Source organism: Pseudophryne corroboree, chromosome 4 (assembly GCF_028390025.1).
Source record: "Pseudophryne corroboree isolate aPseCor3 chromosome 4, aPseCor3.hap2, whole genome shotgun sequence".
Taxonomy (NCBI): domain Eukaryota; kingdom Metazoa; phylum Chordata; class Amphibia; order Anura; family Myobatrachidae; genus Pseudophryne; species Pseudophryne corroboree.
Genome location: NC_086447.1, coordinates 162,596,501 through 162,611,867, shown reverse-complemented (window position 1 = coordinate 162,611,867; position 15,367 = coordinate 162,596,501). Strand labels below are relative to the sequence as shown.

The 15,367-nt window shown below is 45.5% G+C and overlaps 1 long non-coding RNA gene across 1 annotated transcript in view; it reads right to left on the bottom strand.

Annotated features, from left to right (window-relative positions):
• LOC134909093 (uncharacterized) overlaps positions 1-15,367 on the bottom strand; it is a 203,883-nt gene that overhangs the window by 126,067 nt on the left and 62,449 nt on the right. Inside the window, exon 2 of the long non-coding RNA XR_010175848.1 lies at positions 13,226-13,387. This is a non-coding gene — a long non-coding RNA (uncharacterized LOC134909093). The remainder of the gene's footprint in view (positions 1-13,225; positions 13,388-15,367) is intronic.

Sequence of the window (15,367 nt, the reverse complement as noted above, 5' to 3'; positions counted from 1 at the left end):
GCCTCGCCATGTGCTGCTGATTCCCTGTAGAAATTACGTGTGCGCAGTCAGATAATTCCAGGATGCCTCCGTCTGACCCTGTTTTTCTGCTTGTTTCCTTTCTGTTCCAGTTGAGTGAGATTTCACCTCTGGATGCAGTGCCATGGGAATCCAGCTGCACACTGCACCTTTCAAAACCACAGACTGAACACTGATTGTAATCTTGTACCTGAGGAGGAGGGAGTAACACTGAGACTGCCAAGGAGGGGCTCTCACCACCCCTTCTCTCTAGATGCTCTGGTACAAGCAAATGGCATTAAAAATAGACACATTTTTATAAAGCTGTACATAAAGTGGTTAAAGACCATACGTGCTGCACAACCAGGTTTAAACCGAAGGTGCTGCACAACCAGGTTTAAACTGAAGAAAGTAAGGTCCCAAAATGGCAGGGTTGCAAAATAAATAAATAAAGTTTAAAAACACAAAATAACCCTTTTTTGGTTTAAAACAGGGTGGGTTTTTTTAATATATTTTAATGGGGAAAAAATTGAATCTTGCTTATTATATTAATACAGGTTGAGTATCCCTTATCCAAAATGCTTGGGACCAGAAGTATTTTGCATATTGAATTATTCCGTATTTTGGAATAATTGCATACCATAATGAGATATCATGGCGATGGGACCTAAATCTAAGCACAGAATGCATTTATGTTACATATACACCTTATACACACAGCCTGAAGGTCATTTTAGCCAATATTTTTAATAACTTTGTGGATTAAACAAAGTGTGTGTACATTCACACAATTCATTTATGTTCATATACACCTAATACACACAGCCTGAAGGTCATTTAATACAATATTTTTAATAACTTTGTGGATTAAACAAAGTTTGTGTACAATGAGCCATCAGAAAACAAAGGATTCACTATCTCACTGTCACTCAAAAAATTCCGTATTTCGGAATATTTGGCTATGGGATACTCAACCTGTATTGTGAAACATTGCTATGCATTAGAAACCTTGATCAAGCATGTTTTTTAACATTAACAATTCACAGTTATTAAGCTAATATGATTTATTTTACATCTTTATTTATTATTTATTTATTAACAGCTTCTTATATAGCGCAGCAAATTCCGTTGCGCTTTACAACTGGACACAATTAGAAGACAAAACTGGGTAAAAACAAACAGTCATAGAGGGAGGAGGGCCCTGCTCACAAGCTTACAAACATCTTTCAATAAAACCATTTTTTTTTACTGCTTATTATTCCTATTATGTCTGAATTCATGTAAATAGACTAAACATATTACAACATAAAAAGTACACTCAGAGATAGATTCAATTTAAAATAAGATTGTAAGTTGTGGTTTCCCCCTCCTATAGGATTGATACGGGAGGAGTTTTTGGAGTCTTAGCTGATGCTAGGCAGATTTAGTACCTCTAATCTGGTTCACCCTCCCTATTTCTCTATTGAGTGTGTAAATTTACTGCACTGGTTCAGCTGACTAAAATGAAGACCACAAGCAACAAGAATGTAGAATAATACCAAAAGCCTTATAATAGGCTTTTTTTTTAAAGAAGTCACAGTGCTCACAGCATAATAAAAAATTAGATTTAAGGTAGACTTACCATAGTTAAATCTCTTTCTGCGAGGTACACTGGATTCCACAGGGTATACATTCGGGTGTAGAGTTGGATCTTGATCCAAGGCACCAACAGGCTAAAGCTTTGACTGTTCCCAGGAAGCACTGCACCGCCTCCACTATAACCCTGCCTCCGGGCACTGGAGCTCAGTTTCTTTAACCAGTCCAATGCAGTAGTAGGTTAAAGAGAAGGCAGATGTTAGTCACATAGAATCACATTTTCACGACAGTAGAAGGGACCAGCGGCTAATGCCATACAAACCCAAAGAAGCTGAGTGCGTCAGGGTAGACGCCCTGTGGAATCCAGTGTACCTCGCAGAAAGAGATTTAACTATGGTAAGTCTACCATAAATCTCCTTTTCTGCAGTGGGGTACACTGGGATTCCACAGGGAATACATTGGGATGTCCTAAAGCAGTTCCTCATGGGAGGGGAAGCACATAATGAACGTGTTCACTGAGGACCACGTAGCCGCCTTGCACAATTGTTCAGCGGATGCACCACGACAGACCGCCCAAGAAGGTATAACGACCGAGTAGAATGGGCTTTGATAGCAGCAGGAGATGGGAGTCCAGCCTGCACATAGGGGGTAATTCTGAGTTGATCGCAGCAGGAGCTTTGTTAGCAGTTGGGCAAAACCATGTGCACTGCAGGGGGGGCAGATATAACATGTGCAGAGAGAGATAGATTTGGGTGGGGTGTGTTTAATCTGCAATCTAAATTGCAGTGTAAAAATAAAGTAGCCAGTATTTACCCTGCACAGAAACAAAATAACCCACCCAAATCTAACTCTCTCTGCATGTTACATCTGCCCCCCCTGCAGTGCACATGGTTTTGCCCAACTGCTAACAAAGTTCCTGCTGCGATCAACTCAGAATTACCCCCATAGGCTTGTGCAATCACCATTCTAATCCATCTGGCCAAGGTTTGCTTATTCGCAGGCCAGCCACGTTTGTGAAAACCAAAAAGTATCTGACCTCCTGCTAGAGGCAGTCTTCTCCACGTAGATACGGAGAGCCCGTACCACATCCAAAGACCGTTCTTTGGAAGACAAACCAGAAGAGATAAAAGCCGGAACCACAATCTCTTGGTTAAGATGGAAAGAAGATACCACCTTAGGTAAATAGCCAGGGTGAGTTTGAAGAATTGCTCTGTTACGGTGAAAAATCAAAAAGGTTGGACGATAGGACAAAGCGCCTAAGTCTGACACCCTCCTGGCAGAGGCAATAGCCATCAGAAACACGACCTTAAGTGTAAGACATTTAAGGTCCACAGACTCAAGAGGTTCAAATGGAGACTCTTGCAGGGCATTTAAGACAACAGACAGATCCCATGGAGCCATAAGAGGGACACAGGGAGGCTGAATCCGTAAAACACCCTGAGTGAAAGTATGAACGCTGAACGTCAGGTATAGATGTAATTTTTCTCTGAAACCACACCGACAAGGCAGATATATAAACCTTGAGGGAAGCCAGACGAAGGCCTAAATCTAGGTCCTATTGTAGAAAGGCCAAAAGCCTGGAAGTTCTGAACGAATAGGCATCATAATTCTTAGCAGCACACCATGTGTAAGAGTTCCAGACCCTGTAATAAATCTGTGCAGAAACCAGTTTGCGGGCCTTCAACATAGTTTGAATAATCACCCCGGAGAATCCCTTGGCCCTCAGGAGTGAAGCTTCAAGAGCCACACCGTCAAAGTCAGTCTGGCCAGGTCCAGGTAGACACAAGGGCCCTGAACGAGGAGGTCTGGGTATTGAGGAAGTAGAAGAGGACGCTCTATCGATAGACCCTGCTGGTCTGAGTACCAATGCCGTCTGGGCATTCCTCTTTCTTGCTTGAACTTCCGTAGTACCCTGGGCAGGAGTGACACTGGAGGGAACACGTATGGCAGCCAAAAGTTCCATGGAATTGCCAGTACGTCCACGAACGCTGCTTGAGGATCCCTTGTCTTTAATCCGAAGACCTGAACCTTGTGATTGTGTTTTGACGCCATCAGGTCTACATATGGTAGGCACCACTTGTCCACTAGGAGTTGAAAGACTTCTGGATGAAGACTCCACTCTCCGGCATGAACGTCCTGACGACTGAAGAAATCCGCTTCCCAGTTGAGGACTCCGGGAATGAACACTACTGATATTGCTGGCAGATGGCGTTCCGCCCAATGGAGAAATTTTGATACTTCCAGCATTGCCATGCAGCTTCGAGTGCCGCCTTGATGATTTATGTACGCCACCATGGTGGCGTTGTCTGATTGTACTTGAACAGGCCTTTCTGCAGCAGGGTACCCTGGGTTCCACAGGAATAACATTGGGGTATAGAGTAGGATCTTAGGATCTTGATCCGAGGCAACAACAGGCTAAAAGCTTTGACTGTTCCCAAGATGCCGCCTCCTCTATAACCCCGCCTCCGTGCACAGGAGCTCAGTTTGTAAGCTGGTGCATGCAATGCAGGACACTAACAGGCAGCCCTGAAAAGAGCTTTTAAAGAAGATAGAAGACTTCAAGGGCTACAGCAGAGTCACTCTTAGTGCTAGATGTCATTTTGACATCGCATGCTGCAGCTCCATCACCTCCCGCGGCAGCGCTGTATATTCCCACGCCCTGGTTGCCGGGTGCTTACAGCGGAAGGCTCCGGTCTTTTTCATCAGGCACACACACTCACCGCAGCCCTCCGGGATCACGTGGCCGCATCTAGGGAGGAGGTAATAGGGTCCCCCAGGTGGGACCCGCTGCAAATTGCGATCTGGCGCGGCCATTAGGAGACGGCCCGCGTGCGCTGGCATGGACACTGTGTTGGTACAGGGACCCCACTAGACCACCAGGGCAGGGGAACAGGTCGGATTCTCCTATAATCCATTTTTCTATGGCTCACAGTACCCGGTGGTGAAGTCCAGCTAGGGAAGAAGGCTCTGACCTGTAGCCCCTCCCCCAGCCGCAGGGCGCCATTTAGAGTAAATGTTCCCGCCCTGGAGCTGCATCTCTCTGTCTCCCTCACTCCCTGTCAGCGTTTGGTGCCATAACTACATGCTGAGCTGATTCTGGGACTGCATGGGCAAAGTCTCCTCTGTAAAGCCGCCTGCTTCATCAGCGCTGTGCATTTTACAGGACACTTAAGTATTCTACATGTTTGTTGACAGTCTTAGTTAAGAAACAATGCATTACTACAGGGCTATTTAGTACTAGTACCCTGTGAAATAAATCCAGTCTTTACTGTGCATTGATATATCTATAAGTCTATATAGCTTGGAGACTCTCACATATTTGTTCAAGGACTTGAGGTTGAGAATGGGCCGAGAGGACCCATTCGGTTTCAGGACTAGGAATAGCGGTGAATAGAACCCCTTGCCTCTCTGAGTCAGAGGCACCTGTACTACCACTCCTGTGTCCAGGAGGGACTGTATCACCGAATGAAGAGTTTTTGCCTTCACCTGATCCGAAGGGACGTCTGTCAGGCAAAATCGATGAGGGGGACGATTCTTGAAGGATACGGCGTAACCTCGAGTGACGACTTCCCGTACCCAGGCATCGGAAGTGGTCTTCAACCATTTCTGGGTAAACCCTAGAAGTCGGCCCCCCACCCTGGTCTCCCCCAGAGGGAGACCCGCCCCGTCATGAAGCAGGCTTGTCCGTTTTGGAAGCAGGCTGACGGGCAGCCGAGGCACGTTTAGGTTTGGGCTTAGCGGTTTTGAACGGGCTTAGCGGTTTTGGAAGTGCAAGCCTGTTTCGGGTACGCCTGACCTTTTGCTTTACCTGAAGGACGAAAGGAGCGAAAGGAAGTACTCTTAGCCTTGGGTACCGAAGGAGCAGTACTAGGTAGACACGCTGTTTTAGCAGAAGCTAAGTCAGCCACTATCTTGTTGAGGTCCTCTCCAAAAATAATGTCTCCCTTAAAAGGGAGTACCTCCAGGGTTTTCTTAGAGTCCAGATCCACAGACCAGGACCGTAACCAGAGAATCCGGCGAGCCAAAATAGACGTAGTAGAAGCCTTGGCCGCCAGAATATCGGCATCAGAAGCTGCCTCCTTAATGTAATGAGATGCTGTGACAATATTCAAGAGACATTGTCTAGCATTATCAGAAAAGTTGGATGGCAGCTCTGCTTCCACCTCCTGAGCCAATGCTTCAATAGCCTCTGCAGCCCATGTTGCTGCAATAGTGGGCTGATGCACAGCACCTGCTAGGGTGTAAATCGCTTTTAAACAACCCTCCACACGCTTATCCATCGGTTCTTTCAGAGAAGTAACGGTAGTTACCAGCAGAGCTGAGGACACCACCAACCGCGCCACTTACGAATCCACTGGCGGGGGTGTTTCCCAAGTTTTACTTAGCTCCGCAGCGAGGGGATAGCGAGACAGCATCTTCTTGTGAGGTATGAATTTCTTTCTTGGATGTTCCCAGAATTCCTGACGTATTTCAACTAAATGGTCAGAATGAGGTAAAACTTGTTTAACAACCTTCTGACGTTTAAATCTGTCTGGTTTCTTAGAGGTAGCATCAGGCTCTGGGTCATCAGTAATTTGAAGAATTAGCCTCATAGCCTCCAATAAGTCAGGAACATCCACCTGAGAGACCGATTCCACATCAGAATTATCTGAATCAGTGTCTGTGGGGTCAGTATATATGCCTTCTTCATCAGACGAGGTGTCTGGAACGTGGGTGGATTGTGAGGAAGTAATGGCTTGCTTAGAGGACCCCTTGGTCTTAGGCGGGCGAGGGTTAGACGTCTGTTTAGTTAGTGAGTGGTTCAATTGCTGCAACTGAGCGGACAGTTGATCTGCCAAAGGCGGATTAACCGCAGGGACCATAAGCGGTTGTACCGGCACATGAGGTCCCATAGGGGGCGTAAGTCTAGTTACCAGCGTACTTAATAACGTGGAGAAAGTAGCCCAAGGTGGGTCATTATGAACCCCCTTTGCTACAGTTCCACTGGGGGGTAGGGAACTCCCAGAACCTGAATCCTCTGCTGCTATGTTTTCCTCTAATATGTCTGCAGCGTCACTACCACGCAATGTGGGATCAGCCCCAGCTCCGTCGCCCCTTGTACCTGACATGTCTGAAAGCTCAATTCACGGGCAACCTAATACAATATCAGCAGCCTAATAACTTAACAAGAACCCCCCTGTGCAGTTTATCAGCACAAACAGGGAATTCAAGAGGTATATGCTGACTGAAAATCACAGAGAAAAATACACAGTAAGTATATCCTGTGAAACACCTATATTAAACAAGAACCCAGGCGCACTTAGCCCCCTCAGGATACAGAATATAGGGATAGCAATCTGAGTGAGATACACGAAATGGAAGTCAAGCAGCAGCTACATGCACACACACAGAGTCACATGTACAATGCAGAAATTATGACATGCAATAAAACTGCACTAGACTAGCAATACAAATTAATACTACGTATAGCTATACAATCAATATCACAGGGTACTTGTACTAAATAACCCTGACTAAATGCACTATTTCTTAACTAACACTGTCAGCAGACATGTAGAATACTTGTGTCCTGTAAAATGCACAGCGCTGACATGCAGGCGGTTTTACAGAGGAGGATTTGCCCAAACAGTCCCAGGATCAGTTCAGCTTGAGGTAATGACGCCCAAACGCTGACAGGGAGTGAGGGAGAGAGAGAGAGATGCAGCACCAGGGCGGGAACATTTACTCTAAATGGCGCCCTGGGGCTGGGGGAGGGGCTACAGGACAGAGCCTTATCCCCTTGCTGGGCTTCACCACTGGGTACTGTGGGCTATGTAAGAAACGTTTTTTAGTAAAACCGACCTGTGCCCTGCCCTGGTGGTCTAGTGCGGTTCCTGTATTACCACAGTGTCCACGCCAGCGCGCGCGGCTTGCCTCCCACCGGCCGCACCGGATCGCGGTTCTTGCCTCCTCCCAAAGTGCGGCCACACGATCCTGGAGAGCTGAAGCAAACCAGAGCCTCCGCTGTAAGTACCCGGCAACCAGGGCGCGGGAGTATACAGCACCACTGGGGGAGGTGATGGTGATGCAGACCTTGAAGTCTTCAGATTTCACTTAAAAAAGCTCTTCTGAGGGCTGCTGGAGCAGCCCACCTGTTGTCTGCCTGCATTGCATGGCACCAACTACAAAACTGAGCTTCTGTGCACGGAGGCGGGGTTATAGAGGAGGCGGCGCTATGCATTCTGGGAACAGTCAAAGCTTTTAGCCTGTTGGTGCCTCGGATCAAGATCCTACTCTACACCCCGATGTTATTCCCTGTGGAACCCAGTGTACCCTGCTGCAGAAAAATACCTTTCAGGAGAAATCACTCCCAGGAAATTATATTTGCATGGAAGTCCTATAAGACACAGACCAGAGCGGTGGAAACATCGTCTTGTAGTGTTACCAAAGAGATTTACACTAACAGGATATACATAAGGGAATACAAAAAAATGTTCTTGTATGGAAAAGTGGAATAATCTTCCGCAGCAATCAGATAAGCATTTTCCTGTTTATTCTAAAATGCATTCTTTCAGGATGTTTTCATTTACAGAGTGTGGACATATTCATCAACACTGCACAGCAGATATTGCGGAGCTGCTACACCTCAGGACCGCAGGAAGTATGATGCTGTTTATAATTAAGGATGGCTATTGGCTTGCCACCGATGACCAATGGTTATACAGTACTATTGATGGCGTAGATCTGAGGGTCCTCCACCATCAACGGCTGTCAGATGGGAATGTTTTTTTTTCTCTCTAAGCTATGAACCATTGGCTTCATACCACAGATGTTAACCACTGATGGCAATCCCTACTTAATAATGAATACCGACAATAGAAAATAGGTGAAATATGAAACTGTCCATAACTGCGTGAACTCCACCTATATGTATATATATACATTTTTACCATTCTTAATTGTTAAACTTTATTCAAGAAAACACCAAGCAATTAAAACCCCATGTAAATAACCAAGAAACAGCACTGTCACCACAAAAGGAGGGTGGTTCAATAAGTAAGATAACAGACCTCTCACGTGGGTAATGTTCTCTAGTTCAGTCTAATTTCCTGCCAGGCCAGGGCAGGTAGACCACTGCTTCCCCTCATGGCCATTAGACTGCTCCTCATATCAGTCATACTGTCCCAACATCAAGTGTAAGATGGCGGGGCTGTTGGAAACATGGTCACACACTGAGGTGAGTAGTGTGATTAGATTTCTGCATCTAAAGGGCACGTCAGCAGCTGACATTCATCACCAACTTGTCAAGGTGTATGGTGATAACGTCATGTCACAGAAACAGGTTCGGTGCACTGCATGTGGTGGACGTGCTTAGCAGATCGGATTGCTGCTCATTTGGAACATCTGTCCTGCTGTTATCAAAGGCAGTGCACCAAACCCAAACAGCAACGACGTGTCCACTTACCTGCACTAACTGGATCACATTTTCCTCTACACACTCTCAGTATGCACTCCCAACTATTATAAATCCACCCACATCACTAACCACACACCTACTCGTGGTGTCTTCTTTATTTCTCATACTTTCATCACACCTCTCCAGACTCCTCTCTCTCGCCATTATTATTAACCCCTTACTGCTCTCTAGTCTGCACCCATTAATTATTTTTTAGTTTCCAGCATCCAATGACCTACACAAGCAGAATTAAACTCCATTAGCAACAAATCCTCCTCCTATTGGGCGCACCAGCATATGTCAGTGCCGGTGTTGGCATTTCAGCTCGCAGTCCCCAATTCTGGATAGCAGAAATGTGCGAAAAGTGACCCATTTGGGCACCCACAAGGCAATTTTATTGCGTATTGTCCAGACCTTGAGTTGGGTTTAGCCATTTTACCCAGCTAAACTCGGTACTGCAGGGATACGATCTATGCATTAAACAAGAAAAACAATTGAATAGCGCCCACCCAATCACCCATCACTTCAGATGGGAGATTGGGCTTGCTTAAACCATTGAATTGCCCCCTATGTCTTCTTTGTGAGCTGCTTCTCGTTTCACTTCTCCATGCTTCATACATATACTGTATGTGTCCTACACAAAGGTTGACAATTATCAAAATAATCTAAAATTATTAATAATGGATTTGCATGAATATTTGTGTTATCAATCATTATAGGTAGTGTAAAATAAAACTGTGATACATTATTGGGGGAAATATTATTTGACAGACATGAGAATGTGAAATTGTAATGTTTAAAATGGAAACTACATGTCAAAATCATGTCTATTTGCCATTGTAAATTAGTGTCACTTTAAGGGTCAAATTCATGAGTCTTCAACCAGTGATCCTCCAGCTGTTGCAGAACTACACATCCCAGCATGCACCGACGCATTTTTTCTATTAAGGCTTCAGAAAAATTGAGGGAGACCATGCTGGGATGTTGATTTCCGCAGTAGCTGGAGGCCCACAGGTTGAAGATCCATGGAGTAATTCATTCCTGATATCAAAATCAAAAAATATCTATCGGGGCAAAAACAGGTTAATCCAGGGGTGGGCAATTATTTCAGCTGGGGGGCCGCTTAACACTTCCAGTGAATAGTCGAGGGCCACACACAAAATATCTTGTAAATCGGGTCTGAACTGCGCATGCACCGCAATGTGTAGGTGCGCCGGTCCGCAGCGTCGGGCAGCGATGGGATGGTACGAACAAAGTGATCGCACGGGCGATCGCAAGGTGATTGAGAGGAAGAGGACGTTTGTGAGTGGCAATTGAGCGTTTTAGAGGAGTGTCCGGAAAAACGCAGGAGGGACCAGGCGTTTGGAGGGAGAGTTTCTGACGTCAGCACTCAGCTCTGGCCCCGATCATCGCACTAGAAGAGTAAGTCCTGGGCTGCGCAGAGACTGCACAAACTTCTGTTTGTGCAGCTCTCTGCAGATGCGATCTCACCCCTGCACAGCGATTTCCCCCTCCCCTGTAGGCAGCGACTACCTGATCGCAGCAGTGCAAAAATCGCCTGCTAGCGATCAGGTCTGAATTAGGCCCATAGTTACGTATATAACTATAAAAACATAGTGTGGATATATATATATATATATAGATAGATAGATAGATAGATAGATAGATAGATAGAAAACTACACAAACATACACCACAATATACATTACATACATAGTTTTTTTACAGGCAAAATCCAAGATGTCTAAAAAAAACACAGTAATCCAGTAATAATTTTTTTTTTTTAAACAGTGCTGAAAATACTCCCCCCCCCCCCCCGCCCTCCACTAGACCCATATAGCAGTCTCTACCCCCCTTCCCTGCTGGACCCATATAGCAGTCCCTACCCCTCTTCCCCCCCTCCCCTAAACCCATATAGCAGTCCCTACCCCTCTTCCCCCTCTCCCCTAAACCCATATAGCAGTCCCCCCCTCCTAACCCCCCTTCCCTGAACCTATATAGCAGCTTTTAAAGTTAAGCACAGATCCATTTACCTTTTTCACAGTGGCAGATCCGCTGCCTGCTGCCAGATCCCCGCTGCCTGATGCCAGATCCCCGCTGCCTGCTGCGCCGCACAGAGTCGCTGCTGCTGCCCGCTCCTGCCGTGACCCCGCCTTCCCCCGTGCCGCCCAGCGCCTGACGTCACAGTGGGAATCCCGGTCAGCAGTGACGTGACCGGGATTTCCTCTGCGGCGCCGCGTCTGGGAGGTACGTAGCGCAATGACGAGCGGCTCAGCCAGTCGGGCCGCTTGTCATTGCACACTGTGTGGGACAGCGGGGCCAGGCAGGATCGGTTCGCGGGCCGCATCCGGCCCGCGGGCCGCTTGTTGCCCACCCCTAGGTTAATCGCAGGTGGTTCAGATCTGAAATGTGCATTGAGATTTGTATACGTTATATTCTTTCTGTGTAAGGTAATTGACTGCTTACATTTTTAGAATGAAAATAAAGCTTATCTAAGAACACAACTAAACAAAATATAAATCTATTGGTTAGATCTACCCCACCTGCACTGCACATGGCTTTGGACACTATTGACAAATGTTGCTATTATGATCATGTATGTTTAAAAACCTAAATTAAAAAAAATACAAAATAATAAAAAAAAAGTTGTATGATTAACCAAATTACTAAAACAGATATTGGGGGTCATTCCGAGTTGATCGCTCGCTAGCTACTTTTTGCAGCCATGGAAATGCATAGTCGCCGCCCACGGGGGCGTGTATTTCCACTTTGCAAGTGTGCGATCGCATGTGCAGCTGAGCGGCACGAAAAAGTTTTTTGCAGTTTCTGAGTAGGTCTGAACTTACTCAGCCACTGCGATCACTTCAACCTGTTCGGTCGCGGAATTGACGTCAGACACCCGCCCTGCAAACGCCTGGACACGACTGCGTTTTCCCTACCACTCCCAGAAAACGGTCAGTTGACACCCACCCGTAAACGCCCTCTTTCTGTCAATCTCCTTGCGATCACCCGTGTGAATGGATTCGTCGCTAGAAGCATTGCCCAGCAACAATGCTGTTTGTACATGTACGACGCACGTGTGCATTGCGGTGCATACGCATGCGCAGTAGTAACCTGATCACTGCGCTGTGAAAATCGTCAACGTCCGATCAACTCGGAATGACCCCCATTAGGTGCTGTTGTTCATAGCAACCAATCAGATGATGGCTATCATTTAACGGTTTCCTTTTAGGAATTGTTATACAGCATATGATTGTTGTTTATGGTCAACATAACAAAAGTGAGTTTTACAAGCATTATTACATTTTGCACCAACTCTATCACTTTAAGAATCTCAATCCATATGACATTCAACCCCAAACTTTAACATTGCATGTATTAGTGTTAAAAAATAAATAAAAAACTCTCTCTCTCTCTCTCTCTCTCTCTCTCTATATATATATATAATTTGTCAGCTTATTTAAAAAAAATAAAATACAATTATAAATTCCTATACCCTATCAGTCATACAATAAGCATTGTTGTGAAACCCATAAACACATTTCTTACACACACAACACACACACACACACACGAATATCATACCCTCCAACTGTACCTTTTTGGCAGGTAAGTACCTTTTTTTATGGTCTGTACCGATTTTTGGCTCTCCAAACTTCCATTGAAAGTATAAAAAAGGACACACCCCTTTACCCATTGCCACACCCCCTTTCCTAGTTTGTATCAATTTTTATGTTTAAAATGTTGGAGGGTATGGAATATAGCACCACAAATATCTGTAATACAACACGACCAACAGTACCAATAATATTACCATACAAACTATTAGCAATTCCTCAAAGGTGTAAAAAGTCACTAGAAAGTATTAACCAATATTGCAAACACACCAACAATCAAAGTAAAATATAGTTTTTTATACTACACAAAAAATAACCCAATAGCTATGAAAGACATTACCATTTGTGATGAAAACAATATACAAGTAATCAATAAAATCTCTAGGTAAAAAGGAAATAATACTAACAAAAACAAATAATATGATTACACCAGTATGCACAACACTGATATTAGCATGTTTTCTGTAATCACATGATTAACACATGTGCCTTGCATGAAACGGTATAAAAAATCATAAAGGGATAGAAATAGTATGAAAGACAGACTAGGTAGGGTACAGTGTGCATAGAATTGGAATAGAGATGTGTAAGCAAAACTTACGTTTAGAAGGGAAAGAATATTCACTGGCGCCTCAATGACGAAAATTCTTTTCAGGATCGGTGAAGTCCAGCCACAGAAGTGGTGACCACGGTTGATGAAGGATGATGTACAAACAGCTGCAGTTAGCCAGCAATACAGAGAGCCAATTCAAACACGCTGTCACTGTCAGTGTCAGAGAAAGGAAAATGGCGATTGAGCTAGAGCGGAACTTATTAATTTATACATAAAAAAGAGCGGGAATCTGAGCACAGTCGCATTTTTTGAAATACTGTGATGAGATTAGTTGTGAAAATTGCACCACTGTACGTAATCAGAGGCGATCACTCTACGTAATCAGAGGCGGAACTCTGATCGGCTCTATCAAAGAATACGTGTCTACAGGGGGAGGGAACATGCTCTAATAACGAGATTTATGGTAAGAACTTACCGTTGTTAAATCTCTTTCTGCGAGGTACACTGGGCTCCACAGGGAATTACATTGGGGTGTAGAGTAGGATCTTGATTCGAGGCACCAACAGGCTCAAAGCTTTGACCTTCTTCCCAAGATGCACAGTGCCACCTCGTCTATAACCCCGCCTCCGTGCACAGGAGCTCAGTTTTTGTTAACCAGTCCAATCCAGTAGCAGGCAAAAGAGTCGACAACTGTTAGTAGCCACATACACCACATTCTCACGACAGGAGAAAGTGTCAGCGGCTAATGCCATACCAACCCAAAGAAGCTAAGTGCGTCAGGGTGGGCGCCCTGTGGAGCCCAGTGTACCTCGCAGAAAGAGATTTAACAATGGTAAGTTCTTACCATAAATCTCGTTTTCTGCTGTGGGGTACACTGGGCTCCACAGGGAATGACATTGGGGATGTCCTAAAGCAGTTCCTTATGGGAGGGGATGCACTGTAGGGGGCACAAGAACCCGGCGTCCAAAGGAAGCATCCTGGGAGGCAGAAGTATCGAAGGCATAAAACCATATGAACGTGTTCACTGAGGACCACTTAGCCGCCTTGCACAATTGTTCAAGGGTCGCACCACGGCGGGCCGCCCAAGAAGGTCCAACGGACTGAGTAGAATGGGCCTTTATAGTAGCAGGAGCTGGATGACCAGCCTGTACATAAGCATGTGCAATCATCATTCTAATCCATCTGGCCAGCGTCTGCTTGTGAGCAGGCCAGCCACGTTTGTGAAAACCAAACAGAACAAAGAGAGAATCTGACTTCCTGATTGAGGCAGTTCTCTTCACGTAGATACGGAGAGCCCATACCACATCCAAAGACCACTCTTTGGAAGACAATTCAGGAGAGGCAACGTCCGGAACTACAATCTCCTGATTAAGGTGGAAAGAAGACACCACCTTAGGTAAATACCCGGGATGTGTTCTAAGAACCGCCCGATCACGGAGAAAAATCAGATATGGTGACCTACAAGACAAGGCACCCATCTCGACACCCTTCTAGCAGAGGCAATAGCCAACAGAAACAATACCTTAAGAGAAAGCCACTTAAGGACTGCAGACTAAAGAAGTTCAAATGGAAACCCTTGCAACGCCTCCAATACCACCGACAAGTCCCAAGGGGCCACAGGCGGAATATAGGGAGGTTGAATCCGCAATACACCCTGAGTAAACGTATGTACATCAGGTAAAGTTGCAATTTTTCACTGGAACCAAACCGACAAGGCAGAAATACGAATCTTGATGGAGGGCAGACGAAGGCCCATGTCCAGGCCCTGTTGTAGAAAGGACAAAAGTTTGGCCGTACTAAACTTGTAAGCGTCATGACTGTTAGATGCACACCAAGCAAAGTAAGAATTCCAGACCCTATGGTAAATCCGAGCAGAAGCCGGTTTCCGGGTCTTCAACATGGTTTGAATGACCGCCTCAGAAAATCCTTTGGCCCTCAAAACGGAAGCTTCAAGAGCCACGCCGTCAAAGCCAACCGGGCTAAATCCTGATATACACAGGGGCCCTGAACGAGGAGATCTGGGCGCTGTGGATGTAGAAGAGGACCCTGAAGGTCTGAGAACCAATGCCGTCTGGCCCACACTGGAGCGATCAGAAGTAGGATTCCTCCTTCTTGCTTGAACTTCCTTATTACTCTGGGCATGAGTGACACTGGAGGGAACACGTATGGCAGCTGAAAGTTCCATAGAAT